The sequence below is a fragment of the Dermacentor silvarum genome, chromosome 9 (genome assembly GCF_013339745.2).
Source record: "Dermacentor silvarum isolate Dsil-2018 chromosome 9, BIME_Dsil_1.4, whole genome shotgun sequence".
NCBI classification, from domain to species: domain Eukaryota; kingdom Metazoa; phylum Arthropoda; class Arachnida; order Ixodida; family Ixodidae; genus Dermacentor; species Dermacentor silvarum.
Window position 1 is genome coordinate 105,453,330 of NC_051162.1, and position 23,306 is coordinate 105,476,635.

Genomic DNA, 23,306 nt, shown 5'->3' on the forward strand with positions numbered 1-23,306 from the left:
TGGTACAACAATGGAGGCACCCGGCACACGCCGTACGCGTGCGGCGCGTCTTTTGTGTCGTTCGCCTACCGCGCCGCCGTTTCCTCCGGAACGAGTTTTTAGTCTTTATTACTACCTTTGACGACCCCCGCCTTGGCCTGTAGCTAGCGGATAGAATGCCTCTGCAGGCAGGCTTCTGCGGTGTATGCTTCTTTAAGCCTAACGCGAGGTATGTCGTCTGCTCCACCTCTGCTGTCATGCGCTTTAGGCTGTTGCGTCGTCGTCTGCTCGTGGTTTGCCTCCTGCGTCGGGGCTGGTTGTCGCGCGAGGTCGTCGTCTGCTGGTACAGCGAGTTGCCTGCTATTTTCGTCTCTTTTTCTTTAGCTTTAGATGGCTACTGCTGTGAGGCCTGGGCTTCCTTTGATCGTCGCCTGCCACTTCGTCTGCATCTTCGTCTGCTTATGGTCAGCGTAGTTTAGAAATTTACGGTATCTGTTACGTGGGTCCTTTTTCTTTGAGAAAGTAAGATAGAGAACAGCAGCCTCCGCCGGCTTCATTCATATGCTCGGTGTCTTAAAACGAATAGGATATGGCCGATAGGTGGGTATTAAACGATGGATGAGCGATGTAGCTTCCAAAAGAAGAAGAATAAAAGTGAACCTCGTTCATGCAGAGCTGTGGGGACTCGAAGCGGGGTTAGAGCCCCCTGCCACCTTCGTCGGCTTCTGCACCCAGCTGTTTCCGGTCTTTCTAGCTCTTCATCTGCTTTCGCTTCTCCCGGTGGCACGCACTTATTGATTTCCACGTCGGAGGTTATCCGCGATCCGATGCTTCCCCGCTCGGGGATAAACAGACATACAAAAAAGCCCCGCACGTGCCCGGTCCCTTTGTGTTTGGACTGCGATTATTTCAGCGGAGAATAATGGGCTTGCGTTGCAGCTTAGTAGCTGTCGAACTCGACGGAGGTGGGGAGGGGGAGGGCTGGCGAACCGGTCCGTCATAGCGGAACGCCCTGGAGGATAAGCGGGACGCTCTGATTACGGAAGCTGCGAGCGGATCCCTTTTTCTCGAACTCGCCCTACGCCGTGGCGAGACGGCTACCGCGCGGTTCCATTTGCGTCACGCGCACCGCGCCCTCTTGTTAACTCCCCTTCGGAGGAGAATCCTTTCATTTTTTTTTTTTCGTTTATTCAGCTGTCATAGTTCAGTGGCCCGATAATCTCGTGTTCTTATTGCCCCGGCCGTCTGTCCATCGTGTGTCCGGCCGTCTGTCCGTCGTCTGTACGGCTGTCTGTCCGTCGTCTGTACGTCGTCTGTACGTCGTCTTCCGTCGTCTGTCCGGTGTCACAAGCTTGTCTGTCTGTCCTTAGCCCTTCTGCTTTCTGTTCTGTCGACCACTGCGCAGAAACCTGCAACTTCTGTTCCAAACTATTCTCATAGACCTTTCACGTCGTCTGCTCCTTTCTTTATGTCTGGCATTTTCCGCCCGTTTCCGTGTTATTCAAATTTCTGTCGTGTTTGTTTTCTTTCCTCTCTCTTCTGCTAGCCCACTCTCCGCTACGGATTTTGGCTTGTCTCGGATCCGGAACGCTTCCATCCCTTCCCTTTCCTAGCTTTCCTCCTCCACTCTAAGCGAAGGCATCCAGGTGCGAACCACGCGCCGCCGCATAGCGGTGCGTGCCGCTAATCGATTGTTCTGCCCCCTTCCTCAGCGCAAGCAGAGGGCATATCTACATATCTATCCATGCTGCAACTATACAGAGTCCACGAGAGTGTTGGCTCCTGTCATGTGCGCCACAAGAGCGCACCCCTCGACCAGCTGTTGAGTTTATTTACAGCTGCCTGTCTGCTTGCCCGCTGATGAGTGGACTTTGTCTTCTTTTTCTTGCTAATAAGGGGTATACTGCGCTGACTTGTAGGTGCTGATGGTCTCCGAAGCGTTACGTACTATACGAACGTCAGCTGACTTTTAAAGACTTGCGCCAAGCCTCGCGCGGAATCGTGCTGTGCTTAACTTTAGAGCCTTTTCCCCACATTTTGCGCGTACTTCCCGATTGTATAACTTGGACCATTGCGTATGTGCCGGAATAGACTATTTGGTTCGATGGGCTTTTGCAACTGGTCGTATGTCATTGGCTATGTGAGCATTTTTGGCCAATCCCCCAAAATGAATATCTGCCACTGGGTGAAGATGCCCGAGTAGGCAAGCAGAACAAGAGGCAAGAAATGAACTCGGCAACAGAAGTAGCCAAGTGTCGAGAAAAACCTGAAGGAAATAGAATGAGATCAGAGCGTGCATTGAGCGAGAAACCTTGACCTACAGGAAAGTGGGGAAGTGAAGACATTTCTGTAAGCGTCAAGGAAAGCTTCGCTTATAAACGATTTCCCCACAATGGTGCGTGGGATGCGCCGATTTATTTGCAGTACTTCCTTCAGCCGTGATTATACCAGTTTCGTGCCTCTAAAGTTTAGGATGGCATTCTTTTGGTCCGGTTGGCGAAGCATGTTCAAAACGGATAGCGCATTACCCAGGTCCGAAAAGATAACATAAACATATAGCACGAAGTGCGCCCGTCAGGTACGCTTATGTTAAACCTTCGCGCTGTGTATTCTCCTTTGAGTTTTGAATATGCATCTAACAATAATCTTAGTCGCTCTAAAGTTCTCATAGGCGTAACACTAAAATTCGGAAAGGTCACAGTATGGATTAGTGAGCAGATTGCATGGGACAACTCACAATGAAGTCGCTACTGAGCTGACGATCTGGAGTTGGGCAGGCCATGTGATGCGTATAGCAGGTAACTGGTGGTCTCTAAATAAACTAACATAATGGTTGCCGACTGAAGGAAAACGCAGCCTGTATAGTGCGTTAGAAGTTGGGTTGCATGACAATATCGATAAATTTTAAGCGCATAGGACAGAGTCGGCTGGCGCAAAGAAGAGATTGCTATACGGGAGACCTTCATCCTGTTATAGGAATCGGGTAGGCTCATGATGATGGTGATGACTGGCAGATCATGATGACTATAAGTGTGGAAGGTCAGGGCCAGCTACACGGAGGTTATTAGCGTACCGGAGTTCTATAAGCTGGACTACAAGGTCTCCGATCATTATACCATAATTCAACTAAAATAAACTAAGGGGTGCTAACGTCGCTAAACAACGCGGGCTATGAAAAGACACCGTACTTTAGGGGCTTCGGATTAATTTCGACAACCTGGAGTTCTTTGACGTGCACCTAAATCTAAGCATACATAAACGTGTCACTACTGGTTGCTCGGCTAGTTGGTTCGTACTTATTTCGGCGGAGAGACGCGAAATGACCGGACGGCAAGGACGTTCTTTCGTGTCCAATGGTTTGTTCGTATGGTTTATCGCCTTTTCCATCATAATGCATAAGCGCTGATGCATTCACTGGTCATATCCATACACTCCGTGCAGAGAACGTCGCTGCACGGAGTGTATCGATATGCGGCTAGGCACGTGGACGTTCGCTGCACTAGATGCTGCTTTGCCATGCGAACTTAACCGGAAGGTATTACCCGTCATTTACACCCCTTTTACGCTTCGAAATCGACGGCTTTGGGAAACCGCCCGTATCGAACAGATACGTATCGACATTCGAGCACTTTCGTATCGGTAAAACCCATCGCTCCACGTGTCCTGTAAAACTTTCTCTCTCCCTTCCCATCCCCCTCCCCTACCCCTGCTATACTTTTCTATATTCCTTGTTTTTTTTTTCTTTTTTTTTTTTTCGTACGATCCACAAGGGCCAGTAAACATGCGCACCAGGTGGTCCTAAGGGCAGCAAAGGGGTGCGTGAATTGAAGAGAAGGGTGTTCGGGCTCTTTGAACGGATGCTTTGAAGCACGGAGAAGGATCAGACCTGTGGGGGAGAGAGGGACATAGCCAAGCCGGCCGTAGGACTTTTACACGGCTTCAGGCGGCAGTGGAGAGATCGAGACTCCCGAGCGTCACTAAGCGTCACCTGCCTGTGGCGCCCCCGAGAGCCACCCCGACCAACTACCGGCGTGCCGAGGGTCGGCTCTTTATAGTATGAATGCGACGAGCCAGTCAGGGTGTAGCGGTGTTCTGGGTGACTAGACTTGAAGTTCACTAGCCGCTACTCGCTTTTGTGGCGTCGTAGAACGGAGGCAAAGAGTTGTTGACCGGCCCGTTTGAACTTTCACCTCCGCAGGGGAGTTGTCGGATCGATCGTGTTCGTCGTGTCTGGGTGGATGCCCGCCCAACGCTGCCCAACTGGATGCGCAGGAAAGTTTGCCGGATTTTGCGTCGATGCGTTCTCAAAATGGCCACAATGTAATTTTTTTTACTAAACATGTTTGCACGTAAGTTCTGTCCCATGTGGAGCGACGGCTTCTTCCTAGCATGCAGTTAGTTTCATGCCGGCGACACTTACGACCGATGACCGCTGCAGGCCTGTTATGTCTGATGAATCGCCTTTCGGACGTCTGATGACCGACATGCATGTTTCATGCGTAGTGACCGACACATGCGCTTCTTTGTTTATGTGCGTCTTATATCTTTTGCCATTTGTATTTTTCTGTGCCCTTTTTCCTGAAGAGAAGGCAGGCGTTGTGCCCCTTCCGGTAACAGTTGCCTGCCTGCTGCTTGCTTTCTTTTCTCTCACGTTTATATGTTTTCCGACCAAGTAGTAGTAGTAAAAATAATTTTTATGTGCACCAAAAAGATAATGTTCAGTCTAGCCAACACTGAAAACAGAAGCTGTTATGGTCATTATTATAAACTAGAAGACGTAACACGTCCGCTAGGGCACTGCACGACTAATTTCATTTCTAAGATCTTTTAGTGGCTTCTGGAGCCTCGAAGGAGGGACGATGGCTTTTAACCTCGCCATTGGCAATCTCGCTTCGTAGTTTTCTTTTTCTTTTTCTTTTCCATCTAGTTAGCTATTTTATTCTTCTTTTCGAGCGTAAGCTTCCACGAGTCGAGCCAGCGTTAAAGTTTAGTACCGCCGTAGAGTGGGAGTCGACCTAACTGCGTCCGGACCGTGGTCCGGACCACCCTCCGACCGGCGTATTCAGGCGCCCCCTACCGCCACGCGAGTACCCCTTAGAGGCTTAAGTTCAGCGCTGTGCACCCCGCGACGTAAAGGCCTCTGCCGGACATCCGAGCCACCCACTGATGTTCTTAACCCTCTTCTCATCCCACTCGCCCGCGCTCCTGAAATCTACCCGGGCGATTTTCCTTTCACTTCTTTAAGGCGCTGAGCTGTATAATCCCTAAAGGGCTGCGGAAAATAGCGCCTCTTTCTATCCACAATCACTCTCTCTCTCACTCAGTTTTCTGCACACTGGCCGCCGTGCAAACAAGTCGGGGAGCTTAAGCCTTTCGTCTGCAGCTTCCATTGTATAGTATCGTTTTTCGCTTTCTGGTTTGTCCCGTCTGCCTCGTTCTGTGGGCAGCAGACAGTTTTCGAGGCACTTTAGAGTTTAAGCGTGGCTGTACGCGTATGAACCCTGTGCCTTCTTGTGTCTCTTGTGCCTTTTCTTGCGCTATAATTGGCTCTTCCCGAGATGAATGCCGGTGACGTAGACGTGAACAAGCAGAGCTGGTGACGCCATCTCGTGACGTTGAGTCCAGCCAGATCGCGCAAAACTGTTATTGCAAGGACGGGCTTTGTGTTATTCAGTTGCTAGTTTAACGGCGTGTCGGCAACCGCATGCGATAACGCGTTGTGGTTGAAGAAGGCGCCACAAGATTGCGTTACCAGCGCAGCTGTTGCGAGACTTTCCGAAATAAAGCACAGATAAGCAGAATTCTAGGCTACAGTATGGCAACACGTAAGCAACTCGCACAGGCTATGTGACCAATGGTCGCCACAATTTATGCCCTGGAACAGGACGTTTCGTTGAGCACCTCGATCGTCGAAAGGTGGCGCGAACACTGATTTGTTCGCGGCAGACCCCGAAAGAGGACACGTGAAACAGATATGTTCGAAGCGGCTGAACTCGCCAGTGCAACTAGACATTTGACATGTACCGTAATTTACAATGTTGCGCTGCAGACTGCAGACATATGGAGCTAAGCACTGAGCAACGACAAGCAGACGACATGAGCTACAAACGGATGACGCAACTCAGCACTATGCGCGTGCGTCCTGTTCTCGCAGACGACACGGTCGCGAAACGCAAACATCGGGGTTTTTCGTCGCAGTCGAAAACGAAATGCATCGGAGAAAATGAAAAAAAAAAAAAGAAATGAAACAAAATGGCGGCCGCCCTGACAGCAGGCTGCAGCTTCGCGAGCGTGTCGTGACGAGGGGCGCGTGTCGCGCGGCACGTGGCGTCACGCATGACGTCATTTAATCCAGCCGGCCCGCTTGTTTCGAAGCAGCGGGGCTCCACGCGCAACAGGACAAAAACGCCACGCTGCCTGTGTGCCTTTCTCGTCGCTTCCAGGTACCGGTGTCTTTGCCTGGCTTTTTGCACACTACGGTGGTCTGGTGCGCGCTTGAGTGATGCCGTCTGCTGTCTTTGTTGTCGTCTGCTAGAACGGGAACTAGAGTTGAGGGAGGGAGGTAACAGCGGCTGCATCGCTTTGTTGCGTAGAGTTATGGCGATAGAGAGGAGGAATAAGTGAGAGGGTAGGCGCGTATGCAGCGACGTAAGTAAGCGAGACGAAATAAGCGGGGTGTCTCTGTGTACTGCTATGACCTCGCGAGGTTTGACGGGAAGATGGTAGCAGCGGGGAAATAAAAAGGAACAGGCCGTCTGCTGGAGAGAAGTTGTGGCAGATGCACCGCAGAAGCGTGTCTACGTGCGGGAAGTGTCGCAGCACGCTCTATTGCGCATGCGCGGATGTGAAAAGAGCAGGTTCTGTAACGTCACGTGTCACGTTTGCCCCGTCTCTATGTGCGAGGATGCACATTATGTTTTAAAAAGTATGTGTGCCCATCCCTGGCTGCTCAGTTGCCACTGTCTTCGCCTTCGCACTTTTGCTTTAAAGATATTTTATGTCAGCTCCATCACAGCTGTTATATGAAACAGGTGCTCTTTGCTTGTAGTGTTTAGCATGAAAGGTGTTAGTAATACGTCGTCTTCGTAAAATACGTTCTAGTAAACCCTTAGGGTGTGAAGAAAATTTTCTAAAGATTGAAGCACTCACCATTTCCTTGTACATGTAACTGTGCGTTGGGGTGTTTTCGCAAGGTGTGTACTGGGCTTGGATGCCTCAAAAGTGATGCTTCCCGCGTCGAATCGTCTTTTCATGGCAGCTGTTCAAGACCAAGTGGTTCACCTTTGGCTGTTGGTTCCTCCAGCAGCTGATATGTGAAGCGATCAGTAGTTCAACCCCCTTCGGAGGCCTGTATGCGTTTCTCTGGAATAGCAAAGTTAACGCAAAAGCGCGCACATGTGAAATGTGATTGTACTGCACACTACAGCTCGAAACCATTCAATGAATACGCTTCAGTTAGTTTTAACTATGGCCTGCAAACTATGATGTCATATCTTATATTACACATGACTGCCACAGCTGACATTTAACGACCATCTCACGTCCACAGCCTTGCACTTCGCCCTCTTGTATTTAATTTTAGACATATAATCTGCATGCTGATCGTAGCACCGGACAGTTCTAGATGACCTAAAGGAAATCAGTGTCGTTTCACTACGTTACAACTCTTCTTTTCGACAAAAAAACCTGCAGCCTGCTAGCGCTAATCCTTACGGGTCATTGCTGCCACCGGATTTTTTCTTTCTCCGAATTTCTTTCGCAGAACCCCATGTGGGGACCATTTCTCATCTGCAAGGCTCTCCAGCCCTTATTCTCCGCACACCCTTCTCGGCCAACCACGTATGCAAATTAGGGAACGCCTGCTCGCGCTCTTTATGGTGGCAGACGGACAATGCGCGCCGCCGGAGATGCTGAGCGCACACGTCTGTTGCAGCAGACGAATCCCCGGTTCCAGCTCTTTTGCGTCTGCGCAGAAAAAAAAAACCAAGAAAGCTATATATACACAATGAAGCAGGGCGCCCTCTCGACGCCGCACAGTTTAGAAAGACAAACGCCTTAGCGTAGACTATAGCGGGACGCCAGATGGCGTGGCGGGATCGCGAGCCCGCCATCTTTATTTCTCATGCGTGAACTTTTCGTCTGCTCTTTTGGCGCATCCTCCCCCCCCTCCCCCCTTTCTTCGTTGATTCGATATGAAAAGCAGACGTAAAGCTTTTTCTTTTCTCCGTGTGTAACCATTCGTTCTTTAGATTTGATATTGAAAGCAGACGTGAGGCGTTCTGTCGTCTGCAACCATTTGTTCTTTCGAGCTTTGCTCGTTTGTTTTCAATACGAACGCGTGCCGCCGCTCTTGCCTATATTTACGGCTCCACTTGCACGAACGATTTAGTGCTTCGCAGTTCATTTACTATAGCACCCTATAACATATAAGCGATTACAATTCAGAGTGACCTTACGATTTCTGCGAAAAGCGTGGCTTTTCAAACGCTATAGCTATACAGCGTGCGAAAGGTGCGTAGAAATCTTCGCGTCACGATTGTCGTAATAAGTTGCCTTTCAACGCTCGTTTGATCCGCGTGCGATGCAGCCCGTAAACAATCGTTACGATTCTAAAGCTATAACATTTGTTGCCGTTCTCCTCAGTGCTGTACAGTTGTGAAAGCATCGCGAGTCTGAATCTTGGAGTTCTCTAGTCTCGGCGATTCCGTCTGCAGGAAGTTCTCCGGGACTTCGGCACATGTAATATCCGCAGTAGCCGCATTCGGCAAGTTTCACTTATGATTGGTCGATTGGTTCCTTGTTTTTCAGTGTAACGGGATCGGCCCGAGTATCAGGCGGTAAGGTGGGGTCAAGAAGACTCGAAAGAATGTTTAAAAATAATAGCTTAAACGAAAATAATACCTGTAAGTTTCGAAATGAGGAGTTAGCTCATAAGCTATGCACTAAATAACAATAACTAAGTTAATATTACTTGAAAAGGTACACCAATACATTTACGTTGCAATTCTTGTATCGCTGTGGCTTCACAACGTTCCTGCTGCTAAACCTAGGCTGGACATATAGGGTGTCCCAACTATCATGCACCAAGATTTAAAAATATGCAAATGCCACGTAACTGGACGGAGCCAAGGTAATGTTGCTTGTGGTCGTTTGTAGATACTCAAGATTTTTTTTTTTGCATTCAGCCTAATTACATAATTAGTTAAGCTGACCTTCAGTGTTTAGTGGCTGGAGCTTAAGTGTTTAGTGGCTGCTATTGCACCTCAGCTCAAGATTTCGACCCGGGCAATTTCTAGAAGGCGACGACATTCTACGATTTTAGTATGTTTTTGGCAGTTAATGCAGACATTGATGCTTGCAAAACTGTAAAGTATTTGTCTGGCTGTCAAAGAAAAGAGAAGCATTGCATAACACCATCGGTTCCCCATTCGTATCCAGTCTTTCTCGTTCGTCGTTGGGTCGTCTCTTTTGTCTTCTGCAAATTAGACCAGCTTCGCGATGTCATGGCGGCTGCTACCTGTGGAGACGGTGTCCGCGCCATCTGGGCTTGGAGGGGGCAACGTGCTTCGTCTGCCCGTGTCAAGGCCATGCGGTAACAGGTTCATAAGCGCTACACGTGTTGTCACACGTACGCTCTCCCAAGCTCACTTCCATGGCCGTCCCTGTATATATAAAATAGTTGTTTGTCGGATGAATGGCCGCAGGTTGCGTCATAGGTGAATAGAAAGAGCGCTGCGGGCGTCGTATGATATGAAGGGAGGGGGGTTCACAGTGAGAAATCGTCTGCTTGTCGTCTGCCTCGTGCGATATACAGACGACGCCTGGCTCAACGCCGTCTGTATGGGGTATGCAGACGATAAGCAGACGATGCCGATGCGGGTGCCCTCGTCGACGATGCATCAATTCTGTACGCGCAGGTGTAATCGCACTAAACGGTGGGTATTTTTAGCGTCTACGGCTCTATTTCGCGATAGAATAGGGGTCATCAACATGGCGTTTCTGGTTCATATCCGTCCTGAAATACATGATCTGTCCTATAGAGCATGAAGCCGCACGTGGACGCGTTGGAAGCCAAAAGGCCTAAGTTCAGACAAATCCGTGTACTGTCCATCATTAGAGAGACTAGAAAGTTTCTAACCTCTATACCATCATTACGAATATGGCTTAGACGTTTTAATGGCGGCGTCTGCAGACACTATAGCACCAGGTTTGCATCTAGTACTTTCAGTATGAAGCCTTCAGCGCTATTTTCAGTCACACCAATTCGTGGAATTCACGGAAACGTCACAGATAGGAAGAGAGTGCTCGTAGCCATCTTTCAAAACCGGTGCACCTTAATTAGCGAACAGCGGGGGGTCTGCTGACTCCCACGCCACCTATGTGATAGGGCATTAACTATAGAGACGCCATTTTCCAGAGCACAACAACAAAATAAGATCTGGTCAGGCACTGCATGTCAACAAATGCAGATAAACAGTACTTCGAATCAGCGCCTTTGTTTGGTCGGATTTAGCTAGCCATTACGACCATTTTTTTACGAGACGGATGGCGACGGGAAGACTCGTGGCGCGCCAGTCAGTTCGTCCCACCGCTGAAAGTTACCCTGAGCTTTCCCGAAGTTTGACGCGGATTTTCTGAACCACATTTGTGCAGCTGCATATGAATGAAGACCTCTATAAAACCCCGTGTATCCGTCTGCTCTGCTTTAATTGTGTGTGGCGGAGCCTCCAGGTGGCGCTCGACTCAAATTGCCGCAGTTTCCAAAAGTATACAGTTTGCTGATTTTCCACCAGCGAACCACTCAATCTTCGTTGCGGGGACTATTCTGTTGCCTGATTTGCCCGCAGAGTAGTATACTGTATAAAGGGAGCTCAACGCTCCCTGCTCCCACCCTACCCCACGCTCACCCACGTTTGTTTATTTTTTTTTAATTTGTTTACAATGTTTTAAACCGTAGTGCCGCGTTTGCAGTGTTCAAGCCACTTGTGCACCTTCGGTGCGACGTAAACAAAAGTGTGATGGAAAAGGGGTGCGAGAAAGTTCTACAATCGTCTTTTCCGCAGCTGCATTGTCTCGCTTGAGCTGCCATAACAGAGGTATACACAAGATAATAACAGATAGCGACAAAAAGAAAAGAAAAGAAGACAGCCACAGCTGAAAGAGGCAACCACGATCCCGAGTTGGTGAACGGGTTACGAGTGAGGCAGCTTGCGTCACTGCAGCACTGTGTGGCATACATAAATACTATCTTTCTTTCTTTTTTTCTCAATCTCTCTTTCTGTTGATGTTCGCATGCCGGTTCTTTCAAGTGTTAGTATCCGTGTTCGCAATGTCATAGTAGGTAGAGAGGTACTTTACACTCATTTTCAAAGTTGTAGAAGATACCACGCGCTTCCGGCACGTGAAAGGATCAAATCAGCAAGTGTAAAGGTTTGGAAAACACTTGTGAGATATCTTGATTTGGTATCGGTCACGAAATCCCGGACGTGACGACATTGACATCATCGTGACGTCATGTGACAGCGAAATTTCGCTGACGTTGCGAAACAATAGGGCTAGGACGTTGCTCGTAGGGGCCGAAATCACAAGGCCTTTCTTTCGTAAGCTCTTTTCCATTGGCTGGCCGGTCCTCGCTAATACGTTCTGCGTCCGGATTGGCTGGCGTTACTTCTTACGAACAATTCTAAGCGTAAGAGGTTTTCGTCAATGTAGGGCCCAGGACTGCAACGCGCGTTTTTTCTGTGTTGAAGTGTTGAGGCTATGGGGATGGCAGGGATGGTGTCAGTCGCCGTATCATGACGTCATAATGATGCCGCGTGCTGACGTCATGGTTCGTAGAAACAATTAGTTTAATCGCAATTTGTTCACGGCGCTCGGACGCTTGCCAATTTTTGAAGACAAAGGCCCGTATTCACAAAAACAGTTGTCACTGTAGTGTCGTTCTTAAGAGAAATTTTCAGCCAATCCTGACGATGGACATATTATTTGCCAAGGCGTCCAGCCAATGGTTAAGAGCAGTTACAAACGAAAAGCTTTGTGAATTCGGACCAAGGTGTTCTTTGGTTATCGAGTTCAGATCGATTTGGGGTTCGTGTGATCTGAAGTCCTGGCCACTTTAGTGTCGTAAATAGCACGATTCGAGGCGTTCTAGTGCACGCAGTACAACAAAGAAAAGGCACCGAAATGAAGTTTGGAACGAAAAAGACGCACCAAGGTAGCGTAGACCTTATACGTATACGGAGCAGTAATAATGCGTAATGTGCGCAAAAGAAAATAATAATAAAAGCCGAATTTAAACCCAGATGGCCTAGATTGGCCGATTCCAGAGATAGTGCAGTCTAGATATGTGGGCCGATCCCAAAGGTATAGTGCAGTGTAAGCAACAAACCACGCGGTACACTAATGCGCCCAAGAAGATATTGGCTTTCTTCGATCTCAACCGCTTTTGAGTCACCTTTTGTTTTGTAAGGTTTAGTGGGTTTGTATATACTAACCTGATCGCAAAATAAATACATAAGTCGGAATTGTCATGTCAGTGATCGCTCAAAAGCTCGGGCCTCGCTTTGCCCCCAGTTTGCCCACCACACACGTGTCGAACTCTTGTCTCGTCCGGCAGTAACTGGGAACCGAACGCGCTCACCTGTGGGACGGCGTCTTGGGCACCGCTACGCGTAGGCTCAGAGATCCGTTGCCGTATGTGCGCATATTTCGGAGGCCTACAGCGAGCGATACTGTAGCGGAGGATTACGAAGTTGTGTGTCGTCACAGTGAAGTCGTTCGTTGAGAAGATGGCGCGGTGTCCGCTCTGATATAGGCCATGCTATACTCTGATGTGAGTTGATGAATTGCAAGGGTTGTTGTGAGGCTGTATTCATCACTTTTTTTTATTTTATTTTCAGATATTGTCCGATTTCTGGTAATATTTGCCTATCAACTTTATCAAAACCGCTTTTTTTTTTCGCGACCTTATTGAAATAGCTTGTTATCGTATCTACATCTAAATCGCCCAATCAGATGCCGAGAAAAAGAACTTATCCGTTCATGTGCATAGGAGCTCTAGCAGTAGAGCTTGGTCTTAGAACGAGATTTACAAACTATACGTTTTTTTTTTTTCTTAACATATTTGCATCCAAATGGCCCGAAGCCTCAACTTCAGTCCGCGAATAATTAATGACCCCAGTCCACCCGGGATGCCGTCGGCAACGGAGTTTATTGTCCGGGAAATTGGTGCTTATTTATTTTAGGGATTTCTTAAGAACGTTTTAAGTACTCCTTTTGCCCGTCGCGAAAGGATAGACCTCCATATGGCGATCACGCATTCAATATACACAGACCTGACTTCACTTGGCTAAGAGCCGTGGCTCGGATCGGATTTGGTCATTGTTGTTGCCGCGGCGTTCAGCTTACAAGACTCAACTCTTTTATCTTTTTTTCATATCGCTCGTAACTTTTTTTTTTCATTCGCCATCAAAGGGAGTCACGGGGCTTTTCCTCTGAATAGAAGCTCCAGGAGGGAAAGAAAAAAAAATCGTTTCTTACCCACGAAAGAAACAATGTGTCTTCGTTGCTTTATCTGGCGGCATTTTTTTTTTATCGTCATCCTCGCGCTATTGTTATACGGAACAATTTATGACAGTCTCGACCCAGAGCAGCTCCTCTGTCTACGGAGCACCAAAAGAAAAAAGAAAAAAAAAAGGGAGTTTGTGGTCGCAACTTGAGAAGCTGCTGGTGTACTTACTACAACGCCAAAAGTTTACTGACACGTGGGGTGTTGTATCGCACGCGTTAAAAAAAAAATGAAAGAATTACTGGAAGATAAATATGTTCCCATAATTTTTTTAAAGCTCGTGTCAAATGGGATGCCTGCGTTAGTATTACGTGGCGGTTTGGAGTGCGTTGTCCTCGAATCGAAAATAACGCTGAGACTGTGAAACCTAACACATGGCTATCGTTCTTTCGTTGGCATGTATGCGTCTTTAAGATTTTTTTTTTTTCTGTTAGATGCGTGTTGGGTACTTGTTCTTCTGTTTTTGTGAAAAGGGAAATATAAAGCACGTTTGAAATGCTCAGTGCAGGCGGCGCGAACGACGAATTAGTGGAACTTGCAGGGAACCAGCCTGTATAGTACGTGTCGTCATGAATTCTGAACCCGCGCGCGCCGTCATGAATTCCAAACTAAGCCGTACCGGTTTCCTTTGTGGCTTCGGAGTAGTAGGCTTAGAAGTCGACAATGTAGCCACTCCAATCCTTAGCCACGGCCAGCCCGGCGACCGAAGGTTTCATTCTGAGGCCTACCGCATGTATGTTATGTATAGCACTCGTAAGTGCGCGCCTCAAACAATCTTCGGAACCTTTCTTTCGCCTTTGTAGCTGCACACTTCTGAAAGCGTGGACGCACTGCTATTGCGAAAGTCAAACGAACCGGCATTTCTCGAATTCGCGCAATCCCGGGGATCGCCCTTCTTTCGGTCTTTCTCCCAAAACCGCGATCTCTGCTCTTCGAGTGGTTTGCAAACCGGTAAGGTAAACGTACTTGACTCAACCGCTCAGCGTCTTGGAAGGCGGCAAAATTTTAGGGAAAAAAAAAAAGCGTTTGTGTCGGTCACTCTAGATTCATCCGTTGTAATCCTTCTTTCTTTCTTTTTGTTTTTTAATGTATCACCCGTACGCTCTCAAATAGAAATGCGCGATCTTTGGGAATACCGTTTCTTGTAGTACCGCCAATGGAACCATTGTGTCTGAACAACTGTGCCGCCCCGACGCCTTTCTTCTGATGGAACGTGCGAAATGCGAACAGTTCTAGCCTCGCCTCCGAGATAGGAGCGGGATTCGTCGGATTCCAAAAGTCGTCTGTTCTTCGTTATTATGTTTTCAATATCTAGAAGGAAAAGTGGCCGTTTGACTGTATCTATAGTCACCCCAAGTCAGCCTCCTGCATAGTATACCGTATTGTGTGCGAACCGGCTATGTGAGATCCGTGAATGTGTCGTAGGTGTGTCTCTTTCATCGTATAGGTGTGCCTGTCTCATTTGTAGCATTGGTACGGGTGAGTGAAAATTGTCAACCCAAGCAGACAGCGCATTTATTTATTTGGAAATAAATGCGAGGCAGCAAGTTTGCAAGCAATGACACGTACGAACGCCACTTCCTTGATTGCTTGCTATATTATCAGCCGTTATCCCGTAGGAGCGTTCTTGTTAGCGAATAAAAATTAGTTGAAAGAGAACGCCGTGTTTCGCATACTGCGTCCATCTGTCTGCGATAGTGTGCTATATGTGTAGCTCTACCTCTCACGTGTTGTCTTTTTTTTTTTTTTTAGGTACTTTGGAGTTTCAGCCGCACTTCTATAATCCGCAGACTGTGTCCGCTACTCACACAAAGCAGGCGAGAAACGCCGGTTTCGCCATGACTGTGCGTCGAAAACGCCTGTGTTCCAGAAGGGAGGGGTCGACAAGCGTCCAGGACTGGGGAGACATTGCATGAATGGTTGAAAAATTTGCCTCCGCACAGGTCTGACTGTCCAATCTTTCATTCAAGTCTTTGCAGCGCCCTGCCTTCTACTCGTAAACTCTTTATTCAATCGCATACAAAGAAAGAGAACAGCGTAAAAGCAGATACGGAAAAGGCTCGAGTGCCCGCTCATTCGGAATGCGTAGCACAGCTCCGCCTTCGCAAAAAAAGGCGCCACGGTGTCGACGAACTCGGGGCTTCATTGCCGACACATCGAAAAGCCGGCACCTTGCCGACGGGCGTTAAAGAATGGCAACCTAGGAAGAACGAAGAAAGACAGATGCACAGAATTGAATGAAATCCACCGCGGAGACACGCAGCTTACAAATGGGAGAGCGCCACCCACCCACGGTCCTGCATCAGAAACTCGGGGAACACATACCAGCCATAGCTTCCCATAAGCTCGCCCTACGTTCCCTCTTATTTCCTCTTACACTTGAGCGACGCCTCGGCCCTGTGTTCAGCTCAATCCCATCCAGCGTGATACATAACTGAAAGGCCACGTATGCGAATCAGCGGCGGGGAAAGAACGGACCGGCCAAGCCACCAACGAAATGCCGAGTGCTGAAACCTTTCTTTTTTTTTTTTTCCTCCGCCAGGAGCAGTCTTGTAGAGAGGTAGGGATTGGGCGAGGTATCCCCCCTTCAGCCATTGTGAGATGTCGCATTGTTATTGTTAAAGACTTCCAAGACGCGACGACGCGGCATTCGGATTGGCTTGACTCGGCTTTCGGATCGCACCTTGCGTCCGCGCGCGAGAAGTCGGTGGAGCTCGGCTATAGCTCGGGTTAAAAGGAACGCCGCCCATAGTTTCTCGGCTAGGCCTGCTCACAATGGAGCGCAATGTCTCGGCCCTTTCTTGCAGCTTCTGTTTGGGCATTCGGTTTTCATTCGAAACCCGGTGGCGTATGGTTTCGACTGTTTCCTTCTCTACAAGGTAAACAGCGCTGAGCAAAACGATGGGTCAGGCTTACCTCAGGCTGCTCGTTCGTTGTGTGGAAGGCTCCATTGGTATTTAGAGGCGGTGTTTCTCTCACTTTCTTATTGTGGTTTTCTCTCTCTCTCTCTCTCCCTCTCTCTCTCTCTTTCGCTTTGCGTTGAGCTTGCGTTGCTTTGAATTCGAGGTACGCGCCTTTTTGAGACAGCAAAAAATTACTTTGGTGGACGCACTGGAAGTCCGTTGCCAGTCTTGTGTACGACGCAGCGAAAGGGTTAGGAAGGGCCGCGATTTGATTGTTGCAGGCACGTTTAGTTTGTTGGATTGGGCCGTTGGCACACGTCTCTGGCTGGGATGCGAAACTACTGGAAGAGCAGGCGAATGTGGGCAGGGGATTGAAAGAAAGACGAAAGGAATTGTTTGGTGCCCGACGGACCGTTCGGCTTTCGAAGGAAAAAGAAGGAACACGAGAATTCCTATGCGGTCTGGAAGCGACGTTTTTCGGGGACAACTCTAAAAGAACGACAGATGCAGATGTTTCTCGCGTCGCCCGGCGTGTTACTTGTAGCCGCTTTGAATGAGAGTTTCGCCATGAGTGCCTACACTCATACTTCACCCGCAAATTCTGGTGGTGCCTAGCAAAGCAGCCTTTTGCTGGAATTCCTTTGGAGGCGTAGATGAACGAGAAGGCCGAAGGCAAGCAGGTAGACTTATGCGAGTATAGTGTATCTGAAACCGTGCGAAATTTATTTGGTTCACATCTTGTTTAGGAAACGTAGCCAAGTCCTTCAGAGGATTCGGACGCGTTATGATTCGAGGAAGTTCGCGTGCGGAGGGCGTAGTTGACCGATGCAGCATAGGGTTAATTGAAGATCTCTGGGATAGCCTTTTATCCTGTAGTGGGACGATTTATCCTGTAGGCTGACGAATGTGACGATGAATACGCAAGATCTTCTATTTTTTTAGCGCAGGCTTTTAATCACCTAGTTTGATAACTAAGTTCGCACTTTGTCATCGAGGTAAACTAATATTGAAAGCATTTTCGTTGGTTATATCGGTACCTATTATACAGGCTGTGTTCGTGGAAATGTATATAATTAATTCCAACGGTGTTGTGGCTGATTTGGAGTGTAGGTGTTAATTATGATCGCCTGGGGTTTTTTAAGTGCACCCAAATCACAGCACACTAGCTTTCTCTGCATTCCACTCCCTATAGCAATGCGGCCGCTGCGGCTGGGAGTTCAACCCGCGACCTTGTTCTCTTCACATAAGGAAAATTAAGAGGCCCCAGAAAGGTTCTCCGCTCTCTTCCGAAGTTTCGTCGAGTACGACAGCAAAATGGTCAACTTTCGAGTGACCACAAAAAAAAAAAAAAAAGGAAACACCTTGAGGTCATGTTCCCACCATTAAACGGCGACAATTAAAGAGCTCGAAACCTCCTTGCGCTGGGAGCGAAACTGTTATTCACTTTGCGAAGCGCCGTACATCATCCGTCCATAGCTACTACGAAACAGTCCCCTCATAGAAAGCAATAGACTAAAGCAGCAACAGAGATTACGCTCGGTAGCAATCGCACGACCGCACTTGGAAGCTGTGGGATCCGCTTCGCCGTCGAGTTAACGAGAAGAGGCCGCTTCTGGCGCATTATTACTGCTTTGTGGAATATATATATATATATATATATATATATATATATATATATATACATTGGGAGCAGATGCGAATGGTCACACATGCCCTTACGGTTGCCACGGTTGCGTGATTGCTGCTGCTGCCGCTCCGTCTTTACGAGACAGATGGCGCCGCCTATTGTCAAACACCCTCTCCACTCCTCTCTCCGCATAGGGCGGCGTATGTCCGGCCAGGTATCAGTGCGTCCACGGGTACAGGCGTGTGCAATTGAAACGCAGAACAGAAAGACTACGCGACCCCCAACGTAATATGCTACTTGCGCGGCACTTCCCTGGCAAATGCCCACCAAAAGAAGGAGGAAACGAAAGAACGGCTGCATTTCGTCATTTTTTTGTAGTGACGCGGATTTGATTATTTTCAGAAAGGGGCGCGTGCAACGCAGGCAGGAGGCGCCGGTGGTTCACTGATCTTGCGGTTTTCCTCGATGATGGTCATTAGTGACACCGAGGATGAGGGGAGGGGGGGGGGGGTAGCCCTAGATGTAAGCGACGTCATCACGTGGGTTTGGGCAGAGATTCCCCTCGGGAGCATTTGGCGGGGAGCGTACTACGCGTGCTCACCCGAGGGTATCGTGGTCGATTGCTGGGTTAAGTGACTGATTTCCGGAAAGAAGAACGGTGTTGAAGAGTGCATGGGTGCCTTTGTTGATTTCCTGCTTCCCTCTCTCTTTCGTTTCATGTTAGCTTTTAAACCACTAAACGTGCGCGTGTATTCACATACATACATACATACATACATACATACATACATACATACATACATACATACATACATACATACATACATACATACATACATACATACATGTACTTACATATACTCACTCGAGTGAGAGATATGTAATTCCGTTGAGCCTCCTGCTATTACCGGCACTCGTATATTTAAAAAAATGATATGCGGTTTTACGGGCGAAAAGATGTATAGTTGTTTCTGGTTAAGAGATAGCCCGACATAGGGTAGACTTTCAACACTTGAAAGTCTTGCGTGTGTCCTGCCGTCCTGTCTTGGCTAGTCTGTGTATCTTGCTGCTGTAGAACAGTAATGTTTAGTCTTTCCGCCATTGCCCACGGCAACTCATCGGTACCAAAACCCACGCTTAGAGCTGTAATTTGCAGGCTTATTTGCAGCCATCTCTGTATTTCAACGGTATGCAAATTAATTGTGGTTAATCGTCGTATTACAGAAACACTTCCGCTGTATCTATCTATAGCTGTCGCCATGCACAGAAACTGTCGCTGTTACACAGTTGTATACAACTGTTAAACGCTGTATGCAGTTTGCTATACCTATACGTACATCTGTATATATATATATACGTATCGACGTACTATATAGCTCGTTGATGTATAGATGTATACAATTAAATTGCAGTGGATGGTCGTATCGCAGCGACAGCTGTCGCTCTGTTTACAGCTGTCGTTTGTGTCTTTCACATCTGAAATGCAGAAGCGAAAGACATTGCGCCGCGCTCCGTCGTAAACGCGAATTAAAAAAACGGCGACCACCGGATGTGACACCGTCCATTCGCACGTGCAGAAACAGCATCCGCGCATGCCTCGTACATCTGGCCGAATCGAGCCGACACACTCACATTGACCGGTGTCGCCGTGCCACTGCGACGCCTGGCGGCCGAAACGCGGGCACATCGACGGAAGGAGAGGGAGGGAAGAGTCATCGCGGCTTCCGGAACACGCGGCCGGAAACTTTAAAAATGGCCGCCGCGTCGAGCGAGCGCTTTCAGCTGCCGCTGTCGAAGCGAAACCAGAACAGCAGGTGGTCCCCTCGGACGGGACCTTTAAATGGGAGGGACCGCGCGATGCTATCCCCCGCTGAGCCCTATATTTTTGCTTTGTGGAGTGAAGTTGAAGCTTTTTTGCCACCTTTCTTGCTTTTGTATACCTGTATTGTAGAAGGACGTCGCAAGAAAGACGCGGTGGCCAGGTTGGTTTGAGCGAAAGTTGGAGAGGTCGAGACCTCTGCCGCGGCGGAGCTAAGCAGACGACGCGCTCGTAAAACTGGTTGCCGCTGCTTTCGAGAAGAGGCGTCGGGAGGGGTGGGGGCCACATTGAGGATTTGTTCTTGTAATATGCCGAGGGGATATTTTCTTGTCTCTTTCGCTTGCCTCTTATTCTGCGCGGCTGTGCAGGGAAACAAACGATCAGGAGCCCGATTGCAGGCACACGTGGTTGCTTCGAGCTGGTGACGCTACGGTATAGTCGGTGGTTCCAACTTTTCGAGAATGTGTGGTTTCGGAAAGTGGCATGGATCCTGTGGCAGTCGCGTCATATAGTTTCTTTTTATTATTATTATTATTACCTGCATTTGAATGTAATAGATAAATGGCATTCCTGTGAATGCCAACTGGCCGTGTCTGTTTCCTAGATGACCATTCGCGAAGTTCGTACGACTTACAACGAGTAAATCGCACGCTAGTTGTAAAGTTGCTTGGATGTCTGTTGTGCTCTTTTTTATTTATTTATATGTTTTGTCGGCGTACATTGGGGCGCTCTCGCGCTCAAGTGCGTGCAGGCTTAAAAAGCATGGGAGCCGGTAAAAGGAAATTTCGCGCAAGTGCCTTAAGTCGCCGCAGCCTTACCGTGTGCCACCTCAATGTAGCCATTGCATGTATGCGTCCATATAACCCAGGAATTTATAACAGCAACTGAGGCCACGTGACTTTAATCCGCACGATCGAAGCGGCTTCCGTCCCCGTCGTGTTTTCGGGGTGTGTCTTTTCTGACCCGACCGTTCTCAAGGTACCCGAGACCTTTAAACTCACCCCTCTGCCCCTCAAAAAGAAAACAGTCATGGCTTTCCGTAAAATAGAAAAAGAAATATTCTTGAAGAATAGACGCTCCCCGACCCACCCGCCTTTGTGCTAGAGCGACAAATTGCGAAAAAAAAAAAGAAAAATGCTGTCCGATTTTTTTTGTGTATTTGCGTGTGTGTTTTGTGTGTGTACGTTGGTCTGCTGCTCCTGTTTAGAGTGGCATTTTCTTTTTACTTCGGTTACCATCACTGCAGCGTTTTTAAACCTACAGCGGTGACAAAGTACAGCAGTGGCAAAAAGAACAAAACTAAAGCAAACTGCTCTTCTCCTTATTGCACGCATTGCCACTTTTTGTCACGCCCCTCGGAAAGAGCGCATTCGAAGTATCCGTGGTTCATCCGTTCTTTCACATTAGTATTGTCAACAATACGCGGCTACCATACCTCGCGTATGGCAGCCAATACCATTGCACTCACTGGTGGTCTGTAAGGGAAAAAGAGCGGCGTGTGTGTTTGAGTCTGTGCCATCGCGTAATGGAAATAGGGTGCTTTGACGCGACGAGTGATTCAATCCGCTTACTGGTTTATACTATCCTGGAGTCCAGGCATCGAGGTGTGCCTGCAGAGGAGACGGGAAACGGAGAGCGGATAGGAAAAAAATAATAATTTTTATAAAGAACGAAGACGATGTTGCCGAAGTCTCTCAAATGTTTACTGACGCCGAAGGCTTCGGCGAGAGACCGGAAGTTCACATCTTTTCCTCTAAACGTTTCGCGTGCCTAACTTCCGCTGGTTATTGTTAGCCTTTGTGGACTCCTTTCAAAGGGAAACGGGCGTTCACGGTGTTCTACCCTAACGGAAGACCTTTAATCGTACAAGAATGTGGCTAGATCACGGAATGCCTTTGGGGCAATGTCCGGGCTCTACATCTTTTTTTTCCCTTTTTTTATAGGGGGGGCGTGTCACGTGTTAGCCTCAGGCATGGTTAGGGTTCGAGCCACCCTAGCATGGTTACAGGAATACTAGTTCCCAGGCAACCGGTCTGTGGATAAGACAAGCCAAGTAACCTAGTGGCAACCCCTAACCGAGTCTAGTAAATTGCAAAATATTAGACAGCATTGCCCATTCATAAACAAACATAAGTAATCTGTCTGCTCAGTCTCGTAGATATTTTCCACACGCACAGAGACGCAGCAATATTAACCACAGTCTGCTAAAATGCTGGGAAATGCCTAGCTTCGCGTTGATGTCTTTGGTGGCGTCAACGTGACACCAGCAATGGCTTCAGGACTGGCGTTATCAACCCTCCTGAATTTATTGGTACAGTCCCAACTTCTAAGTGAATGCCCCAAGTCCTGATTTCACCCAGTCGGGACGGCCAAATGTTTCAACTATAGGTCTTTTTTTTTATTATTATTGAATAACAGTCAACAAATCACATTTCCTTTTCGTCATGCCTGCATGCCTGACAGCTTGGTTGTGCATTCTTCTCTTTTGTCTTTTGTTGCATTGTAAAGGATAAAAAAATGACCCAGTGCAGAAAATTTAAATATATATCAGAAGCACTTGTTAATAGGCGTGAACACTGACACATGCTTGCAAGTGAAAGAACCCCTAAATACTTGGAAGTTTTAGCCTGGGGCCAACTCCGATTTCTCCTTCAAATGCATGCAAAATGCATAAATGCTCTGATTAAAAAAAACGCTGGACCGAGTCGAGCGATTTGTTGCACCTAAGAGAAAAAGGTGGATTCTACCGACGGTGGGTAGCAGAATATTGATTTAGGGTCTCAGATTTTTATAAATATTCCAGAAAATTGGTAAGTTCTCAGAAAAAAAGAAAGCTGAAGCACAAGTTTACCAATCCGTAGCTTTGCGCCAACAACAGATATCTCAGTTTCAGTAAACTGCATCTGTTTAAACATCTCAAGCTGATGAATTCGATAGTTTATGTGTAGCTTTTACTGTTTACGAGGGTTTCGATGAAATCCTGCTCGCAAATTGGAGCCGTATTTCAGAGCGGTGTGTAATACATTGGCTTTGGCTGCTTGAGACGTCCCAATAGCTGCAACTTGTAGCATTGTGATATCGAGTCAACTCAATTTTACTTTTATTTTAAACTTTTCAGCAATTTAATTATTCATGGCATAAATAAATTTGTTTCTACACTCACTAGATTGTAGGTCTTAAAGTGCAAATAACACACCTCATCGAATTCAGTGCACTGGACGCCAAACAAAACGATTTCTCCTTTCGCAAGTATTTGGATAGGAGCTGATGAAACAAAGCTCTCTCTGTTAAGGAAAAAGCAGAATGGCAACAAACACGAATTATTTTATGTATAAGTCCGACTGTAGTATGTCTTTCAGAGTTACAAAAAAAGCTGCTCTTTCATGGCCATTCACAGTGCGTAGTCCTAAT

At 47.8% G+C, this 23,306-nt stretch overlaps 1 protein-coding gene across 1 annotated transcript in view; it reads left to right on the forward strand.

Moving 5' to 3' along the window:
* The window catches only part of LOC119463999 (G1/S-specific cyclin-D3-like), a 51,325-nt gene that overhangs the window by 22,241 nt on the left and 5,778 nt on the right, over positions 1-23,306 (forward strand). The window lies entirely within an intron of this gene.